General features: G+C 39.9%; 1 protein-coding gene across 1 annotated transcript in view; it reads right to left on the reverse strand.

The window, feature by feature from the left end:
• Window positions 1–27708, reverse strand: part of Foxp1 (forkhead box P1) — a 562135-nt gene that overhangs the window by 453315 nt on the left and 81112 nt on the right. The window contains exon 2 of the mRNA XM_063260468.1: window positions 22945–23074. The gene's annotated coding sequence lies outside the window, so the exon portion shown is untranslated. The remainder of the gene's footprint in view (window positions 1–22944; window positions 23075–27708) is intronic.

Genomic DNA, 27708 nt, shown 5'->3' on the forward strand with positions numbered 1-27708 from the left:
CAAGGCCAGGATGGGTTGTGTCTGCCCTTCCCTCAGCGTCCAACTCCACAGGAGACACACATACCAACTCCAAGGTACACACAAGGGAAGAAATGGTGAAATCCATGCTTCTCAAGTGACACTTATCCTTGGAATACTTTGTCTTCACAATTTAATGAATGTTACGTTTCTGCAGCAGAACTTAATGAATGGAAGAGCTAGAAAAGTCCAAGGCCAAAAACACAAAAGAGAACAATGTTAAGGAAGTGACTGGGTAGATGGGCTTTGGGCACCACAGCCAGTGTGAGTTTAAAGAAAAGAAAAAATATGATACCAGTATTGTTTAGAGGATGGCAATGACTCTCTTCCTTCTAATCTGGAAGAAAGTGGGACATCAAAGAACTGCTGGGTGGGTGGATCAAAGGATGCACAGGTAGGGAGGTGAGTGAACAGATGGAGCTCCCCAAAATGTAATCACCAATAAAAATGATTTTAATGTATTATCCTGACAGACACCGGCCCCTTATCATAAGATCTTTTCCTCCTCAGTCTTGCTCAAGGTTAAGTACCGAGCCATGTTATTGCAGCTCTTCCAGTAAAGGAAGAAGTATCTTTAGAAGACAGGGTGACTTGTGCCTAAAAAAGCTGTCTTTTTTTCCTCTGCCAGAATACCCGGTCCTTGGAACAAACGATGACAGCTTACCAACCGGTCCAAAACTTTGTATGAATATGCTAATTCTCTAATAAAGGGGAGATTACAGAGACCAATGATTCTCATACTGAGAGAGTAGTTGCCACAAGACAGCTGGACCTCTCCATCAGTACTTGATTGGGTCCCACTGTATAGGATCTTCTCTTGAAGAAACACTGATCAAACCATCTTAAAGGTTCCTTCAACTCAGATTATGTTCCAAGTCTATTCATGAGCTATTCAGACTCTCTATGGACTTTGAAAAACAGATCCAACACTACTGAAGGTACCAAAGAAAGACACAGCATTACCACATTACCTCAGGACACCTAACTATCCCAACAGTCACTGTAAGGTGGAATCTTTGATCCTAAGAGGGGAAATTTTTTTAATATTTCTGTGCTCCTTTTTAGAGAGTTAAATACTTCAAAATGAATTTTAAAAGTTCAATCTCAACAAGATAATATAAACTCAGAGTCTGTAGGAAGGTTCTATGATAGCATTAATTCATTGCTTAACTTCAAAAACATTTGCAAACCATCCACCAAGTGCCAGTGTTGACAATATCCAACTGGTAGGACAAAGAGAAGGGCCCCCACATCTCTCCTTGTTGGTGACTGTCCTCTTGCAAACACTGGCTATCCCTGTAAGATTCTTCCCATGATGTCACATGACCCAGTGACGTCATGTGCTCCTCTCTACCTCTTACTGCTTTCCTCATCACGGGTCTTTCAAGGGACCAATGAGGAACTGCTCCCTCCTTACAATCACTTCTCCCATGCACAATTAGTGCAACTCTCCCCAGAAATGCACACACCTAGGCTGCTCCTGTGTGTGTCACAAAGTTCCCCTTCCTTTAGCACTTCTACAAAGATCCACCTCACATTTCCATGGATCTCTTCTGGAACCTTTCCCAAATCCTACCCTCCACTTTTCCTCCATCAGGGATCTGGACAAGTCACTGGCCCTTAATCTTTCATCACATTCCCATTAATCCATCCTGAATCATGTGAGGTTTTTAATGACAACACTTCACTGCTGACACAAGCACAAATGGGGACAGGGAGGCACCAGACAAGTCTACATTAGTGAAGATTTGAAACACAAAAAGGGGCAGGGCCAGGCTGGCCAGCTGGGACTCCAGCAGGCAGGACACGGAAAGGAATCCCAGAACGCCCTCTCCTGAATGACAATCAGGTCCCAAGGCCTGTGAAGTCCTTATAACTCGGAGCCATTCCACCAGTGCTGGGTGTTGGCTTTGAAATGGCAATATCCAAATCAGAGAGGAAATGACAATGCGTTCCAAGTAAAGCTGCACACATTTAGACAGACTAAAAAAATAACAATAAAAGTGCAAATTTATTCTGCATGTGTGATCATGATTATCATTACATCAAGTTCCATATATGCCCAGCCAGAATAAATATTAACCCATTTTATAAATGACTTTATACTGCATTTGTAGATACTGCTCCACCCAAACCCAAAACAACACTGTTTCCATAGTAACCAACAGATTTCAAAGAAGGAAAAAGGAGGAGAAGACTTAGGAACAGAGAGCAATCAAATAAAATAGCCAGCATCAACAAAATATGTCAGCATTTTTAAAACACACACTTAGGACCATTCTATAGTTTAATCTCTTTCCCAGAAAGCCAAGCCCTTCTAAGTCACCTTCTTGTAAAGCCAGCCTCCCTCAAAGAAACAACTGCAAGACTGTTTCCATTTTAATTGAGGAAAGAAGCAAATTTTTTTGAGTCATTCCTGGGATTCAAATGGGAATACTGAGAAGAAAATAACATCTACTAAGTGATTTAGCACACACTGAAATTCAGATTAATTACCGACTGGTAATTATGAAATCTTACCAGGGCTTTGATTATGATATTAGAGTATCTATTCTCTTGCTGAATGTAATGAGGGGGAAAGAGAAGCAAAAGCCAAAACCGAAAGCCAGAGCGCTAACAACCATGAAAGCTGCAGACCAACATCAACAGAAAGCAAAATTTTTCACTGGAACTTTCTCAAATATCAATTCCCCATGTGAATTCTGCACATGGATGATACGTAGCAGTTTATCCGCAAGTTCTGTGGTCTTAGGCATGTAGACAAAATTCAAAGCAAAACCTCCATGCAGCTCCGTACCTGCAGCACTGACCTGGCATTGTGTGGGTCAAGGCAGAAATCTGTAAGCTCCCAGGCCTGGCGATTTCTGTTTCCTACTATCTTCCATCTCCAAAACACTACAGATTTCTTTTAAAATGAAATGCTCATAAGATGTGAAGAATATCTTGAGTCCCCACCTCCTAATATTAATCAGAAAGAACTTCCAAAATTATTACCTTATTTCCTTCCACGGTCTAGCTGCATGACCTCAGGTTAGTTCACTTTCTCTTTAGCCATCCTTGGTCTCAGTTCCCTTGTTGTAAAACAGAAATAAAGTGTCTACTCTGTAGTTAATAAAAAGGTAAAATGAATGTTAACACATATAACTTATCAGAATGCCTAATGCACAAGAAAGGGAATGGGTGTTCCTAACTGCTACTACTACTATTACTATTATTATTTATAAGTAATTCCTCTTTCTTTAAAAGATTTCTCACTTTCTGGTGAGTTTCCTTAGAAAGCACCTCTGAATGTTGCAGAAAGAAGGGCTGTTGAATCAATAGTTCAATAACAGTTTCACTGGGAGATCTTGTAGTGATGAATAGCACAGCTTCAGAAGAAGGCAGAATTGGGCCTTACAATCCTGTGTACGTACAATCCTCTGACCATGATTCTGCTCCTTCCTAAGCTTCAGCTTCCTACTTCTAAAATGGGAGCAGTCAGAGTAACCACCTAGAGAACTGTGGGAAAATTCCTCAACAGCAGTTCACAAAGAATTTATTATATTCAAACATTAAATATATGGAAATGTAAGCTGCCAGAGCACTTGCCTAGCACGCACAAGGGCCTGGGTTCAATCCCCAGCACATCCCACACACACAATCAGCTATTATCATCTTTATCACCATCACCATCTTCATCATCATTGTAACACTGATTCAACTGCTTACTGAATGTTTCTCTGTACCAGGTGGTATATAGTTTTAAAAACCACCATGTCTGTATTTTCATGAAATTTAAAGCCCAAAGGGAAACACTAACACTGAATGAACATACATCACACAGTATTAGATACAGATACAGATACAGATACAGATACAGATACAGATACAGATACAGATGCAGATGCAGATGCAGATGCAGATGCAGATACATTTTTTTAAAAAACAAATCTTCGCAACTGTTATGAAGGAAAAGACCAGGAACAAATGACTAAGGTAAATAGATGACATTGTGTCACATTTTAAAGTATTTTTCTCCTGTACTCAATATAACACAAAAATGTGATAGCCCACCAATAATTATCCAGTGTTCTGAAGTTTTGAGTCTGTACCTTTAGCCTTTTCCACCTAGGACTCAAGACTGTTGCAAGGCCCTTAGCCAGAGCCATAACAGCAATATTCAACTCTTCAACTCAAATGGAAAACGGGCAGTTTCTATTTACTGCAGACATACAAATTAGAATGTGCAAGTGACAGGGAAGAAAGAGGATAAAAATGACAGTTCACCCTCAAAGACATACTTTCAAGAACTCAACATATTTTGCTCCCTGCTACTTCTGTGAGTCATCAGTACCATCAGAACTGCACCACCAGACACCAGATGAGCAAAATGAAAACAACCCTTTCCTATGACTCAAAGCAGTTCCATCTGACCAGGCAGGCCAAGGAAGATGTACAGCAAAGAGGTGACTCCCAAGTTTCAAGATTTATCTGAATTTGTTCCGCAACCCTATTAAGCGGAGCTTTTCTGCACTTCTTCCCACAGTTTGCCTAATGGTAGGAGATGCACAAATGTAATTACATTTACATTTTATTATAAAGTCAGTGAGTCACTAAAAGTACATGTCAGAACCAACATTTTATTGTTTTTCATTATGGATTGTGTGCTTCACTGCCTTGAGGGTCATATTCTTTGCTGGGGGAGGAGTTGTAAGTCTGGATTACTTATTTTGTGGAGGACGTATTTTTTGGTCTGGGTTTTGTTTACCACGGCAGGATTACCCTACTCTGTATCACTTGAGTTCCTCCACTTAAATGTGGCACATTATTGTTGAAAGGGAAGAGACTGGATTTTCAAAACAGAAATTAGAGAATTGTTCATACCTGATGAACACACAACACAAACCCACACACAAGTGACTGTACAAGAGACATGGAAAGAAAACCAAATCGGTCCAAGAAGATTCACTAAGTGGGAAAAGCACCCACTTTTTCTATTTGTCATTTTAAATTATATTCTGCAGCTCATATTGTGGGTAATGGTTCCTAATACATGCTATCTACCCGGTGATGTAAAAATTGCCAAACTTCAGACACAACCTCTTATTTTACCCAGCATTTGAAACTTAGAAACCGGTCTGAAACTCCAACAGGAAGCCCAACTCAGAGAACAAGGAGACAGGAATGCAGGTTTCACTGTTTTGCATATGACAAGGTCTAATGCTAACTACCCTCACTTTAGTTCAGATAGTCAGGATAATCCCACTTCCCCAAACTCACTTCCACAGGTCAGTGATAGGCACAGTGCGGGAAACCCACAGGGACTCTTCATGATGACACAGGAACAGGGCTCATCAAGAATTTAGTTCTCAAATGGGGCATCACTCATTTATCTCATTAGAGATTTCTGAGGGAGACGCTGTCACATAACAGAGGGAATGGAGGAGAGAAAATGGGAAAATCACTATCCCAGGCATCCATAACTTGTGAGCGGCAGAACCAAGATTTGAAGTAACATTGAACTATGAACTTTCAAATGGAGCTGGTGGACAAAAAACATATGAAAGAAATTAATCTGGTTAGAGATAGACAAACAGATTTGTCCCTTCAGATCTTACTCCTGTGTGACTCTCCTAGCCTTCCTCCATACATTGTCAAAGTATCGAAGGGAGCTTCTAGTAGCACAGAGTATCACCTGTGTTCTAGAAACACAACTGATATACAACTGCCTACCGCCAAATAAATGAACAAGAATGAAGGGCAACCAACATAGAAGGTCAACACTAGAAAAGTAAATTGTACACTGAAGCAGTGATCCTCAACTGGGGAGCTGAGGAGGGGACAGAGATTCACACATGATGGCACACACCTCTCCCACCTCTCAGGTGGCTGAGGCAAGAAGACCGCTGTCAGTTGGAGGCCAGCCTGGAATACACAGTGAGAGCCAGTACAAAAAATTAAACAAAAGCAAAGAGGGGACAGATACCAGGAAATGTGAAGAGGCATTTTGGTTGTCACAAAGACTATGCACAACCAGGAATGCTAAGTACCCTGTACCACATGGCACACACAAAAAGAACTCCATGTCTCACACAGTGATAGTACCCTCCCGAAGAAAAACAGTAATCAATTAGCAAGCCCTACCCGAGTGGGAAATGTCATCTCAATGACACAGAACAGCCCTGGCACAGAGTAACACCTAATAAATATCTGTGTAATGGCTGGATGATCTGCACAGTCAATAACGCAACATTAAACCGTTCGTTATGTTAGGGAAAGCAGGATTCAGAGTTACAGCCACAAGATGGTTGCATCCACTTATTTAAATTTACACGCAGGAAAGATTAAAAAAATACACTAAAATCTTCATTTTTGGAAGAATTAGTGAATCTTCTCTTTATTGCATACGTAAGTATAGTATCATTTATCATAAAACACCTATATCATATTTAACTGACCAAAAATGATACTGGCTGGAAGACTCCTAAAGTACAACTCCTTCTAAATAAATGTGATCCAGAAAGGAGAGTGAGGTTTAGAGAACATCACTTAAATATTTCTAGATAGATTTCTTGCCTTCATGTCCAAATTCACACAAACTACAGCTCTGCCTCCAGGTCTTCCTTCACCAAGTGTCCATCTCCGTTGGCACACTACCATCCAAGGAATCAGGCGCGCTCAAGGCATGGGCACAAGGTCCCTGTTTCCGGGGGCCGCCTCCCACCCGCCCCCAGCCCACCTCCAGCCTCCGGCTGTGCCCTCCTCCACTGCAGTGAGTGCTTCCATTCCCAGCAGCCTCACTCGGCTCCAGCCTCCCTCTCTCCTGCAGCTACCCTTGCTTCCCACACTGGCCAGGGGTTCTAGGTTTCCTGCCACTGAGGGCCACCCAGCATTTCCACGAAGCTGGCTAATATGGTCAAGCTTTATTATTAAAATTCTCCATGAAGGGACAGCTATGCTCTTTTTTAAGGTAATGATCAGCCCATACACTCAGTTTTATCTGAAACATTTCATCTGAATGAAATGGAAGGAGGGGAAGGGTGGTAAGTATTAACGCAGGAGGAAGGAAGGGGCTGGAAGTTCAAATCAAAGAGGACCTAAGCAGACAGGAAGTGTCGCTGCAAACATTCAAAATCTTACACGACATACCAGCATAAATTTGGCCATTTAAAAAGTAAAAATAATGCCTTTTCTTACCAAAATTTCCAAGGGGAAAAATGCCTTTTCACGGAGGTACACAGAGTAAATTATTGTGACTCAGGGAGATCCTTACTACTCAGAGTAATCCAAATTATAAGCACATCCCAGTCTGAGATGCACAGCTCTACACGGCACAGTAGAACACAACTTTAAAAAAAACAGGTTATGTGATACCATTCAATGTCAGACATCACTAGAATGCAGACTGTTTGACTCTTCAACAAGATATGACACCATGAGGCATATAAAATGCTAAAAGGACTGAAAGGGGTCTCTGCACAATTAGATGATAATCCATGAGGAAAAACTTACTGTTGTGCTACATTTATACCAGATGAGATGAATTCATTCAGCAAACAATGTTCGTAACCCTTTTTTAGGGGAAAATTCTTTAAGATTCCTAGTTTTACAAACATGAAACAGGTAACAGTGTTGTCCAACAGAACTATAAAGTGAGCCATGCATGTAATTTAAATATTCTAGTAGCCACATTAAAACTCTAAAAACTAAAATTATTATAATTTTTCTTTTTTTGTGCAGTGCTCGGGATCACATCCAGGGTCTCAGATATGCTAGGCAAACAATCTACCACTGAGTTATATCACCAACCTCCTTTTTTAACTTTTATTTTGAGACAGGGTTTCCCTTAATTGTCTAGGCTGGCCTTAAACTTGGGATCCTCTTTCCTCAGCCTCCAGGGGAACTGGGATTACAGGCCTATGCTATCATGCCTGTCTTCAAAGACACATGTCTTTAACACAACCTTATCGCTGTAACACATGATTAGTATCTTTAAAATCTAGTGTGCATTTTACACTTAGACCATTTCAATGGGAATAGCCACAAAATCACAATTCATATGCCTGACAGTCATAGGAAGCTAGTCCTAGGTACTGAAAAGTATAATTCTAGATTATCATTTTGCTGTCTCCTGTACAAAAGAAATTTCATAAAGAAACTTTTACCTGATTCTCTTTTAGAAAACTAGTAATACCGTCAGGTTGGCTGTATTTATTTCCACATGCAAGGTCTCCACCAGAGTTCGATGGGAGTTTTAATGAATTCTTACATAATTTCTATGGTTTTTACCTCCAAAACTGTAACTGCCAATGTATGCATATTGAAACCATAATGCTAAGTGAAATAAATCAAATATGGAAAATTAAGTATGACATGGCTTCTATGACATGAGAAACCTAAAATATAAACAATTTTAAGAGCAAAAACAAAAAATAGGGAAGTAGACTTTGTGGAGAGGAAAAAGAGATCTATGGAAGCAGGGAGAGAGTACAACTGGGAAGAGAAGATGAAAAAATGATTAAGATTTGATATGTGTATACAACAATTCCTCGAGATAAATGTAATTACTGTTGCAAATATATGCCAAATAGAAAAAAGAAACTATAATTGCCTCCTTAAATTCTAGACAAAACTAGCACTCGTTCATCAGTTCTTTGGTGTTTTTACATCAAGGTTCCTGTCCTTTGGCCTTCCAGTTCAATAGTAAGTCAGTAGGGCCACGACTTCTCAGGAACCCTAAGCATTAAGAAACTGCTTCATTAAGAAATCACTCTGCCTGAAGGAAATTTATTGATACTTATCTCATTTGTCCTCTTGCTATAGTTCTCAAAGACACGTATCTAAGTCAGAGGACCTTTGTACACGGTCTTGCGCTGCGGTTCCAGCTACGGAGGCTCCCCCACTTACTTTCTGCACCCAGGATGCCCTGGGAGGGGGCGACGCAGCGCCCTCCAGGGGAGCGATGGAAACAGCGCAAAGTCCCATCCCTCTCCAGCGGAGGCGAAGGCCGGGCTCAAGGCAGTAGTGAAAGGGTCCTCGTCTAAGCAGATACCTCAACTCTAACTCCTAAAAGCCTTCTTGGTTGCACAGAATTGTCTCATTTTCAAAGGATGAATCCAGGGCCAGGGATTTAGCTCAGGGGCATAAGCGCCTGCCTGGCAAGCGTGAGATCATGATTCGATCTCTGGTACCACAAACCTGCCAAAGGATGACTCTACTGAGCTCCCAAAAAATGGAAAAGTCTCATGATCAAATGCAACAGAAGCACTGTAAAGTGAAAAGTCTGGGAATTGTGTGTAGGCTGCCATGTCTTGGCTCATTATTATTTCCTTAATAAATTACTTTAAAATAACTCTTAGTTCATATATAAATATATATATATATATATATATATATATGTGTGTGTAATAAAGTAAAAATACACCATTTTGACTCAAATAATTGCATAGGTAACCTCAACAAAAGCATTTCTCAACTGTACAAAACCACACATCATGAAGTTAGGGAAATATTTCCAACCCTCTAGTAGTACTATTTCTCTTGTGATGTTTAACCTTACAGTCATAATGCAGGATTCAATATTAATGTTACATCCAACTAAAGTAAACAAGACACCTCCAAAATAAAGCAAGACAGAATGCTGTTTATTCAAACAATATTGGAAAAGAATACTACAAAGTAATTTCTAATATTGAGAATTTGTATATAGTTCCAACTGAAATAGAACTTCAGAATGAAATTTCCTAAAATGATTAAAGTAAAATGTGGAATATCACAGTTTATACAAGACATGAAACATTTGGCTGCAAATGGTTTTATAATTTTGCTAATTAAAAATTATCCCATTTTCACTTTGGATTCATCATATAACAGAAACAGGAATAACCTTACCATGCCAGAAACACAAGCAAATGATTAAAGTTCTACTCTCAAAAAAATCTTTAAAAGTTGGCAAAACATTTCATTAGGCTACAAATCAAAATCTGTCTGTCCTTGACATCTCTTTAGTGTCTTCCAGATTCCACATCTACTTTTTTTAATCACTCACTGAATCACTCAAAAATTAAAATATGCTAAAATACTACCCATCCCAGACCACTAAAAAAATCCTGATATAACATCACCTTCAGGTCCCTCCATGAGCAATGGACCCATAATGTCATCATCTGATTTATGTATTCTACATATTTCATAATGAGAAAAAAATATTCCCAGAATCATGCCTTCATCAGTAAATCTGCCACATGCGAAGAATATAAATAAATACTAAAAAGGGGCCACCGTGAACTCTTTCGCATGAAGTTTGCCAAGTGGAAATGGGTACAACTATGATTAAAAATAAAAATCATTTTCAAGCTTCCAAGGTGTTACCAACAAAATATGCTTTAAAAAAAGAGAGAGAGAATGCAAGTGGCAAGGAGGTTGACTGATGAACAAGTATTTCTGTGCAAAGCTAATGAAGGCAATGTTTACAGCACACACTTATTTATTTACGCTTCCCTTCCCTGAGCCCTCCGTGTGCCACGGGCGTCAGTATGCATTAATGGCACTGAAAACCAGAGAACCTTCCAACTGCAAGTTACAGTAGTCACTGTGTCAGTGGAAACAATGAGTCACAGACATTCAACCTGGGATGAGCTGTGGCAGCACCTTACACGTGTCACCAGTGTGTCATGTGACATGGCTGTTGCCATGGTGAGGCTCCATGTTCAAGAAATGTGTTAAGTCTCTTAGACGGCACCCAGCCATCCTTCAAGATACCCAGGCCCCAGAACGTATTTTGAAATCTTTCTCCTACTGATAACATTGTGATTGGCTTCCTCTTTGGAAATCTTGCTGGAAGGGTGGGTGGAGGAGAAAAGTCATTTGGGGGAAGCTTAAACAAAATGTAGTGTAGTATCCCCAATTTGCGGGGAGAAAAGGCTCAGGCACACTGAGAATAGCAACGTTTTGAAAATAATTAGTTTGAATTATTCCAGTGGAACAAAAACAGAATATCAAGGGGGGTTAATTTTAATGTTAGTTTTACAACTTTCATGAATCAAAACAAAGGGTAAAGCAAAAGATATAAGCAGACTACCCAGTTTCTTGGAATTATATTAATAAGGATATATGGATGAATGATTTTGATCACATTTACTAAAAAATCCGCTTCTTGAGCTTTTCCAACCCAAGTCTCCGACTTCACCCTAGCACTACTTCTGTCATCTAAAAATAGGAAGAAAAACAGTAAGTCTCACAGTCATGAGGATTAAATGACTGACTGCGGGGGGGGGGGGGGGGGAAGGCGGGAGGAATTGAAATGAGGATCTGGCACCCAGTAAGCCCCTGCTGCAGGTCCCAGACTCATGACTTCCACACACTCACCTGGCTTGAAACAAAGAGAAGTCTATTCCAGCAAACTGAGTTTCAAGGGAAGATTTATGATTCTTTAGCAGCAGTTTATGTGCCAGCTTCCCAGATTTAAAATTTAGGAAGTGGGTTAAGAAAAGTCAAAACATTTCATTTCCGAATGATAAAGACAGTTCTTTTTCAGAAAGAAGCACCTTTAAGTGAATCATCTACATATAAATGTGGCTACATACACAAAATAGAATTCTGTGGCTTCAGGTGCTGTAAAAAAAAAAATCATGGTGGCCACAGGACACTCAAAATTGATTCAAGAGAGGGATGGCAGTGGCAGTACGGATTGTTAGGTGAGGGGAGTCTTCAAATCATCAACGTGTTTTCATGCAGAAAAGATGGACTATTTTGAATCCCAAAATATCAAACCAAATGACTGAGTAGAAAACCGAGGAGTGGCAGGTTTAAGTACAAGGTTAAGAAGGAACTTCCCAGCCCTATGGTTTGGTCAAAGATAAGAAAGAAGCTTCTCCTCAAAGACACAAGTTGATCATCCCCAGGGTTTTATTCAAATACAGTTTGGATACCCTTGGGTACCCATGTAGCAGCAACTCAGTCGCAAAGATTGAGACACAAAATGCTTGGGGAGCACTGAGCTTAACTCCTCCTCTGTATAGAGAATGTCTATGAGTTTTTGCATGCATATGACATATACAAATGCATGAATGCACTTAAAATTCCCATCCCAGATTCTTTAGAGAAAGAATAGTAAAAGGGGTATAGTGACAACAAGCCACATTTTTTATTTAGGACAAGCTTTAAGACTAATAATTAGCTGCTATTTACTAAAAATTACCAGGCACCAACTCTTTTCTAATGTTTTACACAAGCTCAAGCATTTAAATAAACCCACAATCACCTGTAAGTTGGTGGTGTGACTATTTACATGTTAAAAGTGAAGAAACTGAGGCACAGAGAGATGTGACTAATCCCAGGTTAGTAAGTGGTAAAACTAGGATTCAAACTCAAGTTGTCCAGCCAACATCCTGTGTTCTCAATCACCACACACAGCTGCTGATTATACATTAAAGGTTCTATGTTGCAACTCTGAGTCCTGAAATACATTTATCTTTCATTTAACAAAAACTGATAAGCCCTGTGCAAAGCTTTCAACACACTCCTACCTTTGTGTATTCTCTCTCCCACATCCTACCTTTTTCATTACAACGGACATTTACATGAAAACACAGTATTTGCTTCACAAAGGTTCATCTTTTCCGGATGTTTGTTCCCCACCTGCAGTAACAATACCTTGATTCATAAATGCTGGCTTGCTGACAATCACAAACTCTTTCCCTTATGTTTAATTCAGTTCTAACACAATCTGGAGAAAGAAATATTCCTCCACATTCTTCTCGTATGCCTTTAAGACTCACCTTTCCATTTCTGTTTCCTCCATCCCTCACAGCCAGGCTTCTTGGAGAACTGAGTTCACTCACCACCATCTTTACAGGCCTTTCCTCTCAGCTAATGCTACTTTCTCTTTTGGTCTTAGTTTTATGCAAGTGGCTCCCTCTGCAAATTTACTTTTCTCCACTTCCCCTGCCTGCCCTCACCTGTTTATGACATGGAAGATAAAAATGTCCAGCGAAGAAAGGAAAGAGGACTCTGATTTGAAGCATCCTCTCTTGAGAAGTTCACACTCATTTGTGAACATTCTTGTTGTCTAGAAGTTGCTTCACAGAACGCCAACAGGCTATATGCACAATGTAACTCTCCCTCACTCCTATTCCCCTCATGGCAACTACAGGCACATTTGGAAGAAAATTTCCATTTCTGATTACTCAACACCATCTCGTAAGAGTTTGGCTCTGTTCAAGTGGTGGTCGGACTTGGATAAAATTTCTATTTTTCTCTATGTTGCATTTAGGCAGTATTATCTCAGAAACCAGACTCAATGTGGTAATTGTTTTTGCTACATACTTAATATGTAACAACTGTATTAAAATACAGTTCTTTCCTGTGTCCAACTACTCACTTTTGTCACCTAGCAAATTCATTTGAAATTCCTCTGGTGAGATACACAACACATTTTACAAAGCACCAGTTTTGAAGAGGATATATGTCACTTTTCCAAGTCCACTTTTCTCCCATTCCTGATTTCCCTTTCACTTCATCCTCCACCCCAAGCCTCACTTGGATTACATATAAGAGTAAGGGAGAGGTTCACTAAATTTCACTCTAAATCAATAAATAATTGCACAGGACAGCGTGTCTCAAAATAAGAATCAAACGAAAGCTGTGACATTATCATTTGATCAGAAACTGAAGAGCTGGCAATCAGCTGCAAGGTCAGGGAACTACAGTAGTTCAAAGACCTGAGCCCTGGCCACCACATCACCAACGTGGGCTTGGCAAACCAAGGGTCTATGACCCAACCCCAAGTTGTCACCAGAAATTAAAGATAGATTTTACTCTTACAGGAGACAAGAACAAAAACAATATCACTCTTTACTGACACATGAAAATTGTATGAGATTCGAATTTCATTCTATATAAATGAATTTTGCTAGAACATAACCACACTCACATATTTACATGTGACCCATGGTGCTACACACTATGAGAGCAGAGGTGATGGAGGGTGACAGATCAGGTGGCTCAAGAGTCTGAAATATTTGCTCTGACCGTTTCCAGAAGTAGTTTGTTCATCCTTGCTAAAGAGAAGTTTAATTAGCTTCTCATCAGGATGTACTTACACATACTTTTTTTTAAATTACAAAAGTTTTCAAAAAAAAAAAAAAAAACCCACAGTACTAGGAAAAAGAGAGTAAAGAAACTCCACATCCCCAGCAAGAGACCTAGATAAAAAGCTCTTCCTTTGGTAATTGGGGCACACACTGGAGACAGACGCCCACTCAACAGTACCATTCCGGCCTGATTTTCCACAGGCTGAGTTTTGGTTCCCCTAATTTCTCATGAAGTTCTGTAGACTATTAACCATCCTAAGACTAAACTAGACTGCAATCTTTTTAAAGCAACAACATTATTAACAATTAAAAAGCTGCCATCACACATGCACAATAACTTTCTTATATTTTAATATGCATATCCATAGACTGGTGATAACAGCACGGAGAGATTGACAGGAAATGACTGAGTGTAATGGCTCCAGAGGAGACACTGCATTGATCAGTAAATAATACACGTTTCCTGAAAGTGTCTAACTGCATATTTACACTTGTCAACTCTCATACACGTAGATGACAGAATTCTTTCTCAAACATCTATGTAAAAATTCTAATGCTGAGTTTAAAATGCTTTTTATAACAAAAAGCACTCTTCTAAGGCTAATATAAACTTTAAATTTTATTCACCAAACAGCACCACCTGGGGCATTCACTACCATAAGCTTGATATTCTTGGTTAAAGGATATTTGCAAATGTCTCAGCAGTGTTAAAATACAAGTTGCAAGTAATTTATACCTAGTGTTTATAAGGCTCCAAGCACTGTACAATGTATTCTCAACCAGCGAGATGAATATTACCCTCATTTGGCAGATGAAAAATTGAGACTACAAAGGACAAGTAAGTGATATGGCCTGGTGTACACTTTAGTAAGCCCCGCAGTGACTTGCTCTAATTCAAGGATCAAGCTCCCCCTAACCAGACAACTTGTGTCTGGCTATAGAGTGAGTATTGAGCATGTTTCCCGGGCAGACAGCAGACGATACTCTAAAAAAACAGTCCAGAGCATCTAGAGGTCTAGAACAAAACTGGATGGGTCTGGATCTGGGTCTCCTCTATTTCTCTCCAAAACTGCCCATAAGAAGATTAGTGGAAAAACCTCTAACATATATATTACAGCCTCTGACATTACACATTTATTCAGTGATCTCCACTATCAGTTTGTCCCAGGGTAGTCAGGGAACATATGTCAGGTGATACTACTGGATTCACACTGTCCGAACACAACTCCAATCAATGCACTGGCACCAGCACCTGTAATGCAGGCTTCAGGGTGGTGTGCACAGACCCGGCTCCACCCTATGATGGCTTATCAAGCACCAAGTAGACAGTAAGCTGGCTAAGTCCTCTCTCTCTCCATCTCTCTCTCTCTCTCTCTCCCCTCCCTCCCCCTCTCTCTGCCTCTCCCTCTCTCTTCTTTTTAGTGATAATAGTTTTCAAAAGATTAACAAGAAAATAGTATAATGAACCCCCTTGGAGCATCAGCCAGATTCTCTAACTATTACAGTTATGTCTCATTTTTTTCTTTCTTCTTTTCTGAACATTTGTAAAAGATATCATAATCATTTCACCCTTATGTATTGCAACATGTAACTCTTAAAAATAAAGGGAATAAAAGTTCACTTAATAATACCTGAATGAACCTGCTGTTAAAAGTGATAATAACCATACCGCATTTACTTGAAACTAGTCAATTGGTCATCTGGTTTGAAAGTTTATCCTAAAAGGACAAAAGTCTCTGCAGTCCACAGACAAGGGACCTAAGTGACCCGATAAAGTGACAGGACCTGGCCTCTCCGACACCTTTTTCTCACCCTAGCCACACAGGCTAGGAGTCAGGAGTCAGGGCAGTCCCTTTTTCCTGCACCCATTCTTTCCAGCAGCTGGCAAGCTATCCTGCACAGTTCTGCTGCTAAGGTCAAGGGATAAAAGTCACCTATCGGGGGTTTGGGACACAATTTGATGCCATCACGGGGAGCATCTGTACTTAAAATGAAAATGAGAGGAAGTATGCAAAGCTGAGCCCAGTGGCACAATCCAGGGAGAATTTTGTACTGAGAAAAAAAAAGCCAGTAAGTAAGGAATATTTTAAAAAAGAATTTTGGAAGAAGCTATTCCCTTTTATATCACTGGTTCTATAAAAATCCTGTCTGTGGATTAAGCTGCAGTTTTAAATGAGTTAGATTCCATTTCTTTCATAAAGACAAGTATAAACTACAAAATCTTCTCTGCTGGAATCAAATAAAAGGACCTTAGAAGACCGTGGAATCTATCTGAAGATGAGGGCATGCCAAGTCTTCGTGGCTAGGACCAAAGCTTTGAAAATGGCCCCACTCGGGTTAAAGCCTACTTCTAACACTTCTCTGTGATCCTGAACAGTGGACTTCAGCACTGAGCTTCTGTCTCCTCACCAATAAATCCAGAATAGGAATATCTAGAACACAGAGGTGCTGTTGAATTAAATGAGATAATGTGATCCCTAAAACAGTGTAGGAAAAAAGTAAGTGTCTAATGAATATAGCTATTATGATTATTTGTTACAAACACTACCAAAATCTCATAGAAGACAGGAAGGATAAAAAGATTTCATCTGAGCGTATTCTGATCCATTAGATGGAACTGCAGAGGATCCTATGGAGAGGAGAACTGGGAGTCACCATGAGAACAGACTATGGCCAGGGCCTGTTCATTCTGTCACTCTTGACCAAGTTCAACCACATCCCCCTGTGAATATAGGCTGAGAGGTTAAATGTGCACACGTTCACCCACGATCACTTTCCAGAACTCTGGTTACCCTGACCAACACAAATAATAATAATACACAACATACCGAAAATAAATTAAAATGTACATTAACTAAATGATAGCTTACATGTGCTAATTGTCCATTTTTCTTCAGGAAAGAATTAAAATGATGGCACTTCTCAACAGGCAGCACAGCAGCGTGCTCACACACTGCATGGAAATTTCCTTCTCTCAGCTACAGTGCAGTACTCAAACCAAGTCAACAGAAGAATATTTTTTGAAAACAACATGAAATATAGTTTTAAGTTCCTAGAATTTTGCATCATGGAAGATATCATTTAAAATGTAATAGTTGAATGCCTTCCTCCCTGGTATTGATAAAAACCAAGATTAATATGCAAAAGGGAACTGTAAGAAACCTGCCTCACATCGGTCAGCCCCAGACACACGTGGGTGCCCTTCCCTTCAAGGAAGACATGGGGCTGGCAGGGTGAAAGTCTGGGTTTAGTTCTCACGCCACCACTTCCTCACTGTGTTGGAGTTTGGGGTGGTAGAGAGGTAAAAAGAGAGCAAGAACAGTCTCGTGTCTTTTCCAAAGACAAAAAATTGAAAAACAAAATAAAACTGTAACGCTGTAGTGTTTCACACGCGTAACACCAAAACCCAAAAAAGGGTAGAAAATAATCTACCAAGCAAATCCAATGAATATGTTGCTAAATATCTAATCATTACACAAACCTATCATTGCCAAAATTGCTTGCGTATGAGAGTATGATTAATAGAGCAAGCAAGGATCTTGTTACTGACTACACGCTTTGTACAAGGATATGCATAGGGTATACAAAGATAAACTAGAAAGACTCCTCCAAAAGCCTTATACATTATGGTATCCCTCCCGTATCACTGGTAAATCTGTAAGCTTGCCAAAAGCTTTAGGAGGGATTATTTTGCAGCCATATCACTCAGTGGAAGAGAGAATGCAATCAATTAATGATGTATACCAGAGGCACAGAGAAGGGTGTGAGAAGGAGGAATGACAAAATAGAAAGTGTGTCAAGAATGTTTTGCCACCCTTGATTTAGGCAAAAGGCTTGATGCTTTGTGTAAGTGTCATGTGAACAAAAGCCTGTCCCATATGTTAAAAGTTTACCCTACAACGAATTGGTGTCCAGAAAATGCGTGTATAATCCCATAAAGGGCTTAGAAAGGAATGGCAAATATTTGCAATATAAATGCAGATTACCTTTATTACAAAGTTGGACCATAATCTCATTCCTAGACTAATTTCCTATATCATAAAACCTATATTCAATTTTATAAATAACATACACTAAGAATCATAAATTCAGTTAATGCAAAAATTTAACAGATTTCTTAAAATAAAAGTGTGAAAGCCGGTTTTAGGCAAGTATCAAAAAGGGCAGAAAGTGTTCTTTCTTTGAAGATATGTTTTTCCCTCTGACTTTACCTCCTTGGGGACATTACTAGAAAAGAAATAAATTTCATGGCTAATATATATGAAGTAACATGTTTAACATTATCCAATGAATTTAAATCTACCTACACTGTATAAATTTATCTCACATAAACTGTCACCTCCAACAGAATTCATTAAAACAATGTTATAGCTTCTGAATTAAATGCAGTCTTCTAATTGGAATTTAATCTTACAATAGTCGTTGGATTTTTTTTAATTGACAAATGGAATAATTCATTAATCTGTCTTACAGCTCTGTCTGGAGAATGTAAAAGTAAACTGACACAGACATTGGCTGGTCACTGCTATGAGGGATGGAGGAGGGGACAGAGGCTCCTTCATCATCTTTGAATGTCATCCCGTCGCCTGTGCAGAAAGGGATGGACACTCCTTACCATCCCAAATATCTGCACTGTGTTCCTAAAATATTCCATTACCTCCACATAAATGTCCCATTCATTTCTGATCTTCATCAAGCCAGACAATGGTTTCCAACATTGGCCTACACCCAATTAGCTATATGGAAAATATTTAGTCAATTACATTACTTGTATTTGCTTAGGGACTGGAGAGAAAAGCAAAATAAACGCCTTGAAAATACTTGGGAGAGAAAATGTAAGTTGACACTGTCTCCACACAATGGAGCCCAAGTTATACACTCTGATAGGCAGCTGCCAGCACTCATAACTGCTTATTAAATCTAGCCTCTTTTTATGGCGTGAGTGAGGATCTGTATTTTTACCAATATTAGGTTCATTGTGTTATGAAAGAAACCAAAATACTTAAGATCATTCGCCCCAGCTTATAAAACATATTATATAGTTTATTAAATTGTTAAAATTACTTTTCAAAGTCAAAATTTCAGGGACTGGAAGTGTAAGTGCAACCAAGTGGCTTGGCCCACTGACAGGATGCAGCCCACGGTGGCCAGCAGGAGCCGTCTGGGCTGACACTCCTGCCCCAGAGCACCAGCCGACTGCTCCCACAGCTCTCTCCAGAAGTTTGCATGGCCACAACTGTGCCCCAAACCAATGACAAAAAACAGTCCTCCTTCTTGAGTTTTATTTAAAAAGCAAGGAATTCTCAGCCCAAAAGTTGCCCTTACCAAGTCTGATGTGTAAATGGCATAGTTTCCCATATTTCTGCCGCTTTCTAGAAGGTCAAAAGCTAGGAATATGACTGTGAGAAACAGCAAATGAGAAACTACGCACAAATAAGGGAAAACAACTGTGGGCAAATCAGACACAACAATGCCACATGACACTTTGTACCCTCACACCAAATCTACCAGCAGGGGACAATTTATCAAAAGGGACAATTCAATGCCAAAACAAAGCCTCACAAGCCAGTACCTTCACCAGCCCTAGTCAACTCTTCTCAGAAACACTCAATGCAAATCCAGACTTATTATCACATTTATTAATAATACTGTGCCTAACACTTGTTAAACATGCAGCAGACCCAGCCACTCTTCCCTCCTGGAGCCCTATGATATGTATTACACAGGTACCAACTTAGAACGGAGCTTCACACCAGGAGAACTGGAGGGGATTCTGCTGCCATCCTGGTGAACAGTGGCATTAAAGAACCAAAGTGCACAGACAGCCCTGCTTTCTGTTTCCTGACCCTAAATTAATTTATAATCCAGGCACAATTATCACCAACACAAATCAAGTACATCACCCATTTTTCAACCTTGAAATTTCTGCCATCATGATCTGTTTATGCAAACCTTTTGTCTGTTTCCTTCTCCTGTACCTGACTGAGGCCTTCTGCCAACTCCACAGAGAGAATACCTTCCACAGAACACTTCCACTCAGAATTACAACTCATTTCAAGCCCCAAAACTCCAAATTATTAGTTATAACAATTAATTAGTGTTTTCTGGATTACTCAATAAACTGTGAAGTTCTAAAAGGCAAAGGACTGTGAATGAGTTTTTGACAATGGAAGGCTGAACAACCAATCAGATGCATAGGGCCTAGAAGGTACAGGTTAGCGCAGCACAGAGGGAGGGAGGGAGGAAGCCCATCCTCTGGGGGAAAAAATTGGAGGAAGATAAACCATCAGAACCCGCTCCAAAGGCTGGGCGTGGTGGCACATGCCTATAGTCCCAGCACTTGGGATTTTGAGCCAAGAGGATCACTGTGAGCTTGAGGCCAGCCTGGGTTACAAAATGAGTTCAAGGCAGCCTGAACTGCATAGGGAAACCCTGTCTCAAAAAGATAGGAAAAAAAAAAAAAAAAACATGCTCCAGCTTGTGTATTTTGGGTACCTCAACTTTCAACTAAATGTATAGCAAAAGGAAGTTTATTACAGCCTGATAAATACAAAGCACTTCCTTTGGAAAAAAAAATGGTATTCAACTAGGCCTAAGTACTACTTTCCTTCAAAAGAGGTATATTATAGTCCTTCATACTGACTGCTTCAATAGTAGCCCTTACCTACGTGAAATTAATGAGTAAGATGAGCCTACTATTCAATAAATCCATTCATGTGGGTTTGTTAAATTGTATGCATCAATTTTTATGACAGTGAGAAAGAGTCAGATTCTCAATACAAAAGACAGAGGTGACAGGCCATCTAGAGCCTGACTTTGGTGCTACTTCAATAAAACTCCCAACAGTTCTATGAGTCCTCATGTGCATATGAGATAAATCAAAGATTTGTTCTCAAATTGCCTGCATCCTCAAAAAAATAAATCTCCTTTACACATGCTCTCCGCTCAGTGATCTACAAACCATGCACTAAAGCCTCTCCTAGTGGTGCAGCACTGGAACTCTTCCTAGAACTTACCCAGAAAACCTTCACGGGGAGGGAGCCAACAGGCTTGCCCAAGACCATCAGTGACATAAATGACCCAAGGGTTCTCACATCTCTAACATTCCATGGTTCCATCAACCATTTCTCCTCACTGTGGAAATCCTTCCTTCAAGTGTTTCTGTTTGATATTTGCCTTATTTCTTGCCAATGAAAAAAAGACTTGTGATAAAGATAAAAGATTTCATTTTTTCCTCCATCTCTTATCTCCAGAAGAATGGGATAAAAAGTACAGAGAGTTGGGAAACAAACTTGTTTATATAGACGTGAACTTGAAAGCCAATTACTGGTATCTAAATTTGGGCTAGTTGCTTTACTAACGCTACTTTTTTATCTATGAAATGGGAGGGATTTATTCAAATCAACTCTGACTATAAAATCTTTTAAAATTTGGCCCAAATGAATACTGTACTGGGACAAACAGTCAACACTACCCTCAAGAGACAGTTACCATCTGAAGAGGTTGACTAAACTCAATGCGCTGGATGTCTTAATTTCTATAAATCAGATAAGCTACAAAGAATCACTGATTGAAGACCCAATAACTGAGTCCACTCCTAATTCAGCCCAGGGACTCAGCCCAGCTGAACTTCATGGGTGTTGTAAACGCCACTGTAAACTCAAGAGACTTGGTCAATTTCTAGGGCTTTGTCATTACTGATAGAACAGAATTATGTAACATATATGTTTTTTTTTTTTAAATACAGAAATCAAAGGAGAGACTAATTTTCTGCATGTCAGATAAGTATTAGGTCTCCCAACTTCCAATATGGTGTTTTTTTTTTTTTTCTCCATGACATTTCCCTCCATTTAACAGAATGTGTTTTGACTAGAACTCCACTAAGACAAGATGAGTTTATGTCAATGGCTGCTTCCACTAAATGTCGTTCAATACACAAAATCTGAAATGAAGTACTTCCAAATAGAGTTGACTTCTATGACAAAGCTACCACTGGATGGTGTCAGAGTTCTCCCCCAATACACCTGGCCTCAACCAATTATTGTTTCCAATAAGGCAAGTCACAATGGATTACTGCTATTAGGGAAGACACTGATTTGAGGACCATGAAAGGTGCAACTGAATGCAAAAGACACTCATACCAGAAAAATAACGTTATGTCTCTTCGAACCCACTTTTAAAAGTTCAAGGAATAACTTAACCAGGCAAACTATGATTTAAAAAAAAAATCCCTAGCATAACTCTGAGTCTCCAGTCTCCAACCCTTTGGCTTTCTCATAAGCTCTATGACATGAAAGTTTGGATGGGACCCTCTCAAAGAACAAAGGAGACTGATATTGTACTTGTCCCCAAAAGTCAAGATGAAGTAATTATACTTGCATTTCACAGGCTCATACTATCACACAGTTGTGATAGGTTCAAAAAAGGAATTATGGGCTGGGGATACAGCTCAGTGGCACAAGTGCCTACCTGCCAAGTAGGTCATGAGTTCAATTCCCAGTACAAAAAAAAAAAAAAAAAAAGCAGCAATTACTCTCTAGGCCTGGTGGCACACACTTGTAATTCCAGCACTCCGAGAAGCTGAGGCAGGAAGATCACAAATTCAAATCTAGCTTGGGCAACTTAGCAAGAAACTACCAATATTTTAAAAGTGGAAGGGAGCTGGGGGTGTGGGTCAGTCAAAGGTCGTGAGTTCAAACTCCCCGATAGCGAAAAACAAAAGTACTTATGCTTGTGGTCCATAAGTTGAACAGTCTGCCCTTCAGAGGAGAACCTCTCACCCTCCGTGTGCACTGTCCTCTTGGCCTTGTTGTCTTGAGACATTTCAGGGGAATAATCACCAACTGTCACTCACCCTTTTGGCTCGCAGGCATCACATCCATTCACTCATAGCTGACAGCAAATCGAAGAAGGGATTGGAGCCCTCACCATTGCCAAAACTTTTTGTTCGGAAGCCAAAATTGTCAGCAGAAGCGCCTGGGACACTACAAAACAAAAACATTTTTTACACATAACTAAGATGTAACTTGTAAAACCACCACTTCCTTAAACTTGAAAACAGCAAGACACACATAGAATCTAGAGGTAGGGGAAAGCACCTTCCCAAAGAGGGTATGTCAATACAGCAAATGTGAGCTGCCAAATAGGACCGGAAATACTGTTTTCAAAAGATACACTTAATACTTACTTCAACACATACACAGTAGGGCTCTTATTTACTGTGGACTTTTTGCTGCATACTTTAAACACTTCAGTGTTACAAAAATATCATATCCCATTGTACAGGGTTTGGGTAACAATGAACCCTGTTTTCAGATGTTAACGCAAATCTTGCATGGACAAATGCACCATTTCTCTTAAGTAATGATCTTTTCCAGAGGATAAAAAAAAAAGAATATGTTAATATCAATGATCTGAAATTACTTTTAAATCATAACGAAAGCTAAAACTAGTAAGAGGAAACTATTGTGATTTTTTTTCCTTCAAAATAATCCTATTTTATTCTAAAAATAGCTATAAATTCCATAAGGGTTGATATGATGAAGCTATTTCCATCAAGAGAGAACACAGTATGGAGCAGTTAGGGATTAAGATTGGAGAGACCGAATCCTTGACCTGATGTCGTCATTCAACTCTGTAGTCCAGCAGAGCCAGTGTCTTCACCTGCAAGGTCAGGGCATTAACTCAGGCTAACAAAGTCCTACCTACCTGTACACTGCTCTGCCTTTTTTGATAAAGCATACTTTACTCCCACTTGAACTACTGACTTCTTCTTTAAGCTTTCTGATTAAAAAAATGATTGTATCTTAAATCACTCATACTGAACTGCTACCAACACCAAAGATAGGCTGTGGGCAGAATCCTGCAAGTGTTCAGAAGGCTTCTTACATTGGTATTAGGGCCCAGTGCTGGTTAGCTGGTCCTCTGTGGCTAGCAGCACTCACTGAGTGCCCATGGAAGGCTTCCATTCCTCTCCAGAAAGCATAGTTCCAACTGCTGTGGAACTCTGTCCAAATGAAGTCTAGATTAATGCTTCTTCAACTTCAGTGTACAGAGCATCAGTTGGAGAGACTTTTCAAAATACAGATTCTGGGACTTCTCCCAAAGACAGTAATCCAGATTTGATTCTGGAATAGAGCCTGAGATTCTGCATTTCTAGCAAACTACCAAGTGAAGCTGTTTCTGCCTGTTATGGACCATGCTTTCAGAACAAATGGGAAGACTCCAAACACCCTTAAGACCCAAGAAGCATTTTAAGGCCCCAAGTGGTTCCCTAAAGCTATGAAGCCTGCATCACAGAACAAAATGAAAAGGGTTTGGGTTGTCCCCCATCTTTTTTTTTCTTTTTTTCCTTTAAAGAGAATAAAACCAAACAAAATCAAACAGAATAAAGCCAATCAAAACAAAATAATAAAAGCAATACAGGACTTCAAAACAAGACAGAAGGAGTTTAACAATAGCTATCATCATGTCTCTTTTTATCTTCAAAATAGCTGCCCATTCCATCAGACATAATAAAATCAAACAGTACAAAACAGAATAAAACCAAACAAAATAATGAAAACAATAACTTTAAAACAATAGGAAATTAATAATAGCTACCATATTATCTTTAAAATAGCTGTCCAAACCATCAGACATTGACATCTAAAGTTAACAAAACTATATAAGAGCTAAGTTGTTTCTTTACTTCAGTTGTTATCTTTTCAGAAATTTCAGGTATGTGACTTCTAATTTCTATGTCTGTGTCTCCTTAACTTATTCTGTGTGGGCTGGAAATCCGAGATACTTTACTCCTACACCTTAGTATTTTCCTATGTTCCTCCAAATCAACCCACTGTTGCATCCCGGGTGCTTCTGGCATTGGCTGCCAGTACACCCTCAGTGAAGTGGATTGGACTAGGCCTCCAATCCAGGGTTTCCTGGAGTGGCAGAGAGGCATGGGGCAGTGGTTCATCAAGGCTCCCCAGATGGCAGCAGGGCCTTGGGGAATGGCTTCTTCTCAGGGCCACACTGGGCTTGCTGGATCTCTCTGTGTCCCCCACCTTTTGAATAAAATCCAAACTTCTTTCTGTGGCCTAGAAGATACTATATAACCTGGTCACTGTCTACTTCCCTGATGTGACCTCAAATCACCCACCTAATCCCTAAGTACAACCAAAGCAGACCCACTGGCTTCCATCTCAGTGGTCATGTCCTTGTGACACCAGTATCCCACAGGCCAAAGCCTACTCCTTACCCAAGTGGCTCTTCTCATCTTAGGGCCTTGGATGCCTGAGACACATCAGGGCCTGGTCCTCCCTTACTTAAGTCTGTGTCAATTGCATCATACCATTTGCTTCCTTAGGATCTCTTGGCATAATCCATGAACTTTTTAACCTCTTCTATGACCTGTCTTCTCCACTAGACTGTAAGTTCCTTAAAATAAAGAAACTTCTCTTTTGTTCATCACTGTACTCCAAAACTTCAGGAAAAGGCCTGGCTCATAGAAAGCACTCAACACAAATCTTTAGATTCAGTGAATGAATCAAAGATTTAGAAGAATCAATTCTTCAACAACCTCTAAAACTATAATTGCCATTTACTGAAAACTTACTATGGGCAAGACAGTATTTTAAGGATTTTATAACAATTATTTCATTTTAGTCTATGCATACAGCAAAGTTCCTAGTAGGTATCGTGTTATCAGCTCTACAGAACACTTACGCACAGAATGTTTTAAGTAGCTTGATTCTGTAAGCTTGTTCCCATAAGAAATCTGTATTTTTCCAGCCACAATGCTAAAGCAAAAATATTGAGTGCCTGTCCTATGTCCTTCCAACTCAGGCCTGCTCATGAGTTGTGGCTGGGAGGCCTGCAGAAGACACTTAACTTTTCTAAATGAAAATGAATAGAGGGGTGCGGGCTGCAGTGAGGTGGCAGGAACAGGAATGAGAAGACGTGGACTGGAGAACCCTGCTTTCTCAGGTTCACAGAACACACTCTGTGTTCTTCAAAAGCTTCCAATTCTACAGAAAGGGGCAGTAAGCCACATTTTGATTTAATAAAATTTCAGAATTTTTCAAAGATAGCACTTAACTGTTTAATAGTTTACACTTATAAAACAACTTGCAACCCCTAAAGCAAATTATTCCCAAGATTGCTCCCTGCCTCCCATTCTGTGCTTCTAGAGCCATTCAGAAGCCCGCAGGAGTGGTGCAAGGGAACGCAGGGAGGAGACGGCAGGTACCTCATCAGAGAAGGGCCTCCCAGAAGAATTCTCTTGTGCGAGCTGTGTAAGGAGTCACAAGATCAAGAGGAAGACACATTGCACAAAGTCAGAATAGCTACTCAAAGGCAGGGGTGTGTGTGGCAAGCAAATCACCAGCCAAAGACAGCCAGTGGCAATAGACAGCTGGAGACTTCTCTAGGAGGTTAATATTCCCAATGGATTAGAGCAATGGGGAGTTTCTAACTCAAACTGGTCAAGCAACGCTCTGAGAGTGTGCCTGGTAGTGCTGTTTTGCCTGATTTTCAATACAGCAAAGTAACCAGGCATATCCAAAAATAAAGGACCAGTCACCACTGGGGCTTGCGGAATATTTTTGTTTTGTTTTTATGTGAGTTCTGTTGAGAATCCAACAGGGGCAGGACTAAATTCCATCTTCAAGCAGCTCTATAACTAGCCAAAATCCTTAACTGCTCTGAGTTCTAGAAAGGAAAAATACAGCAATTGAAATATAGAAAGACATTTATCCATATAAATTATCCAGAACACAGCTCAGGGGCAGGAGTTGTCTACCTGGAACTACATACCCAGAAAAATTATCTTTCAAAAATGAAGGTGAAATAAGAGCTTCTCAGACAAAAGGAAGTTTATCACTTGCTCTATAAGGACATTCTGAAAGATTTATTTCAGGCCAAAAGAAAATGATTTCAGAAGAAAAGTTATTTGATTTAAGAAAAAGAGGGCAAACCAAAGTAAGAGGGAATGTGTAGGTAAATACATTAGTAAAACAATGTACATTAATTAAAAATTAAATAAAAAATGTTCTAGAAGCACAAGATCTGCTTCCTGCTCCCAGCTCATTTATTTACACTGCAACAATATCAGTCACCCCTGCCGTGGGTTACAAATGTAACCTGCAGCACCAGTTTGAGATGCAGATTCCTGTCCTCTGTGGCACAGAGATGCTCAATCGGGTTCCAGAAATCTCCATTTCTACCAGATACTCCAGGAACTCCTCTTAAGATCTTATAACCACTGCACTGCTGTCTGAGTACCTCAGGACAAGGACCTTGGTGAGCCACCCAACACTGGGCCCGAGAGGCTCTGACTGCAGACACCAGCAAGCCTTTGTTCTTTCCCACTTTAGTACCGCCTCAGGAACACATTGGCCCAGGAAATCCTGGTAATCCTGCCTCAAACCTGCTAATCAAGAGCTGCAATAAATTAAAAGCCCATTAAAATATTTCAGAGAAAAGCCTAGAAGTGCCGAAGCATTAACTGTGTCATATTCAATCTGTTTTCCTAGAGATTTGAAAAGCCAGATTACCATCCTGGGGGTCATTAGAAAGAATGAAGCTTTCTCCTTTCTAATTTACATATTTAAAAATGCATACATTCTGGCGGTGGTCA

This window comes from Cavia porcellus, unplaced genomic scaffold, assembly GCF_034190915.1.
Source record: "Cavia porcellus strain 051 isolate PalLab524CR breed Dunkin Hartley unplaced genomic scaffold, mCavPor4.1 scaffold_13, whole genome shotgun sequence".
Lineage (NCBI taxonomy): Eukaryota > Metazoa > Chordata > Mammalia > Rodentia > Caviidae > Cavia > Cavia porcellus.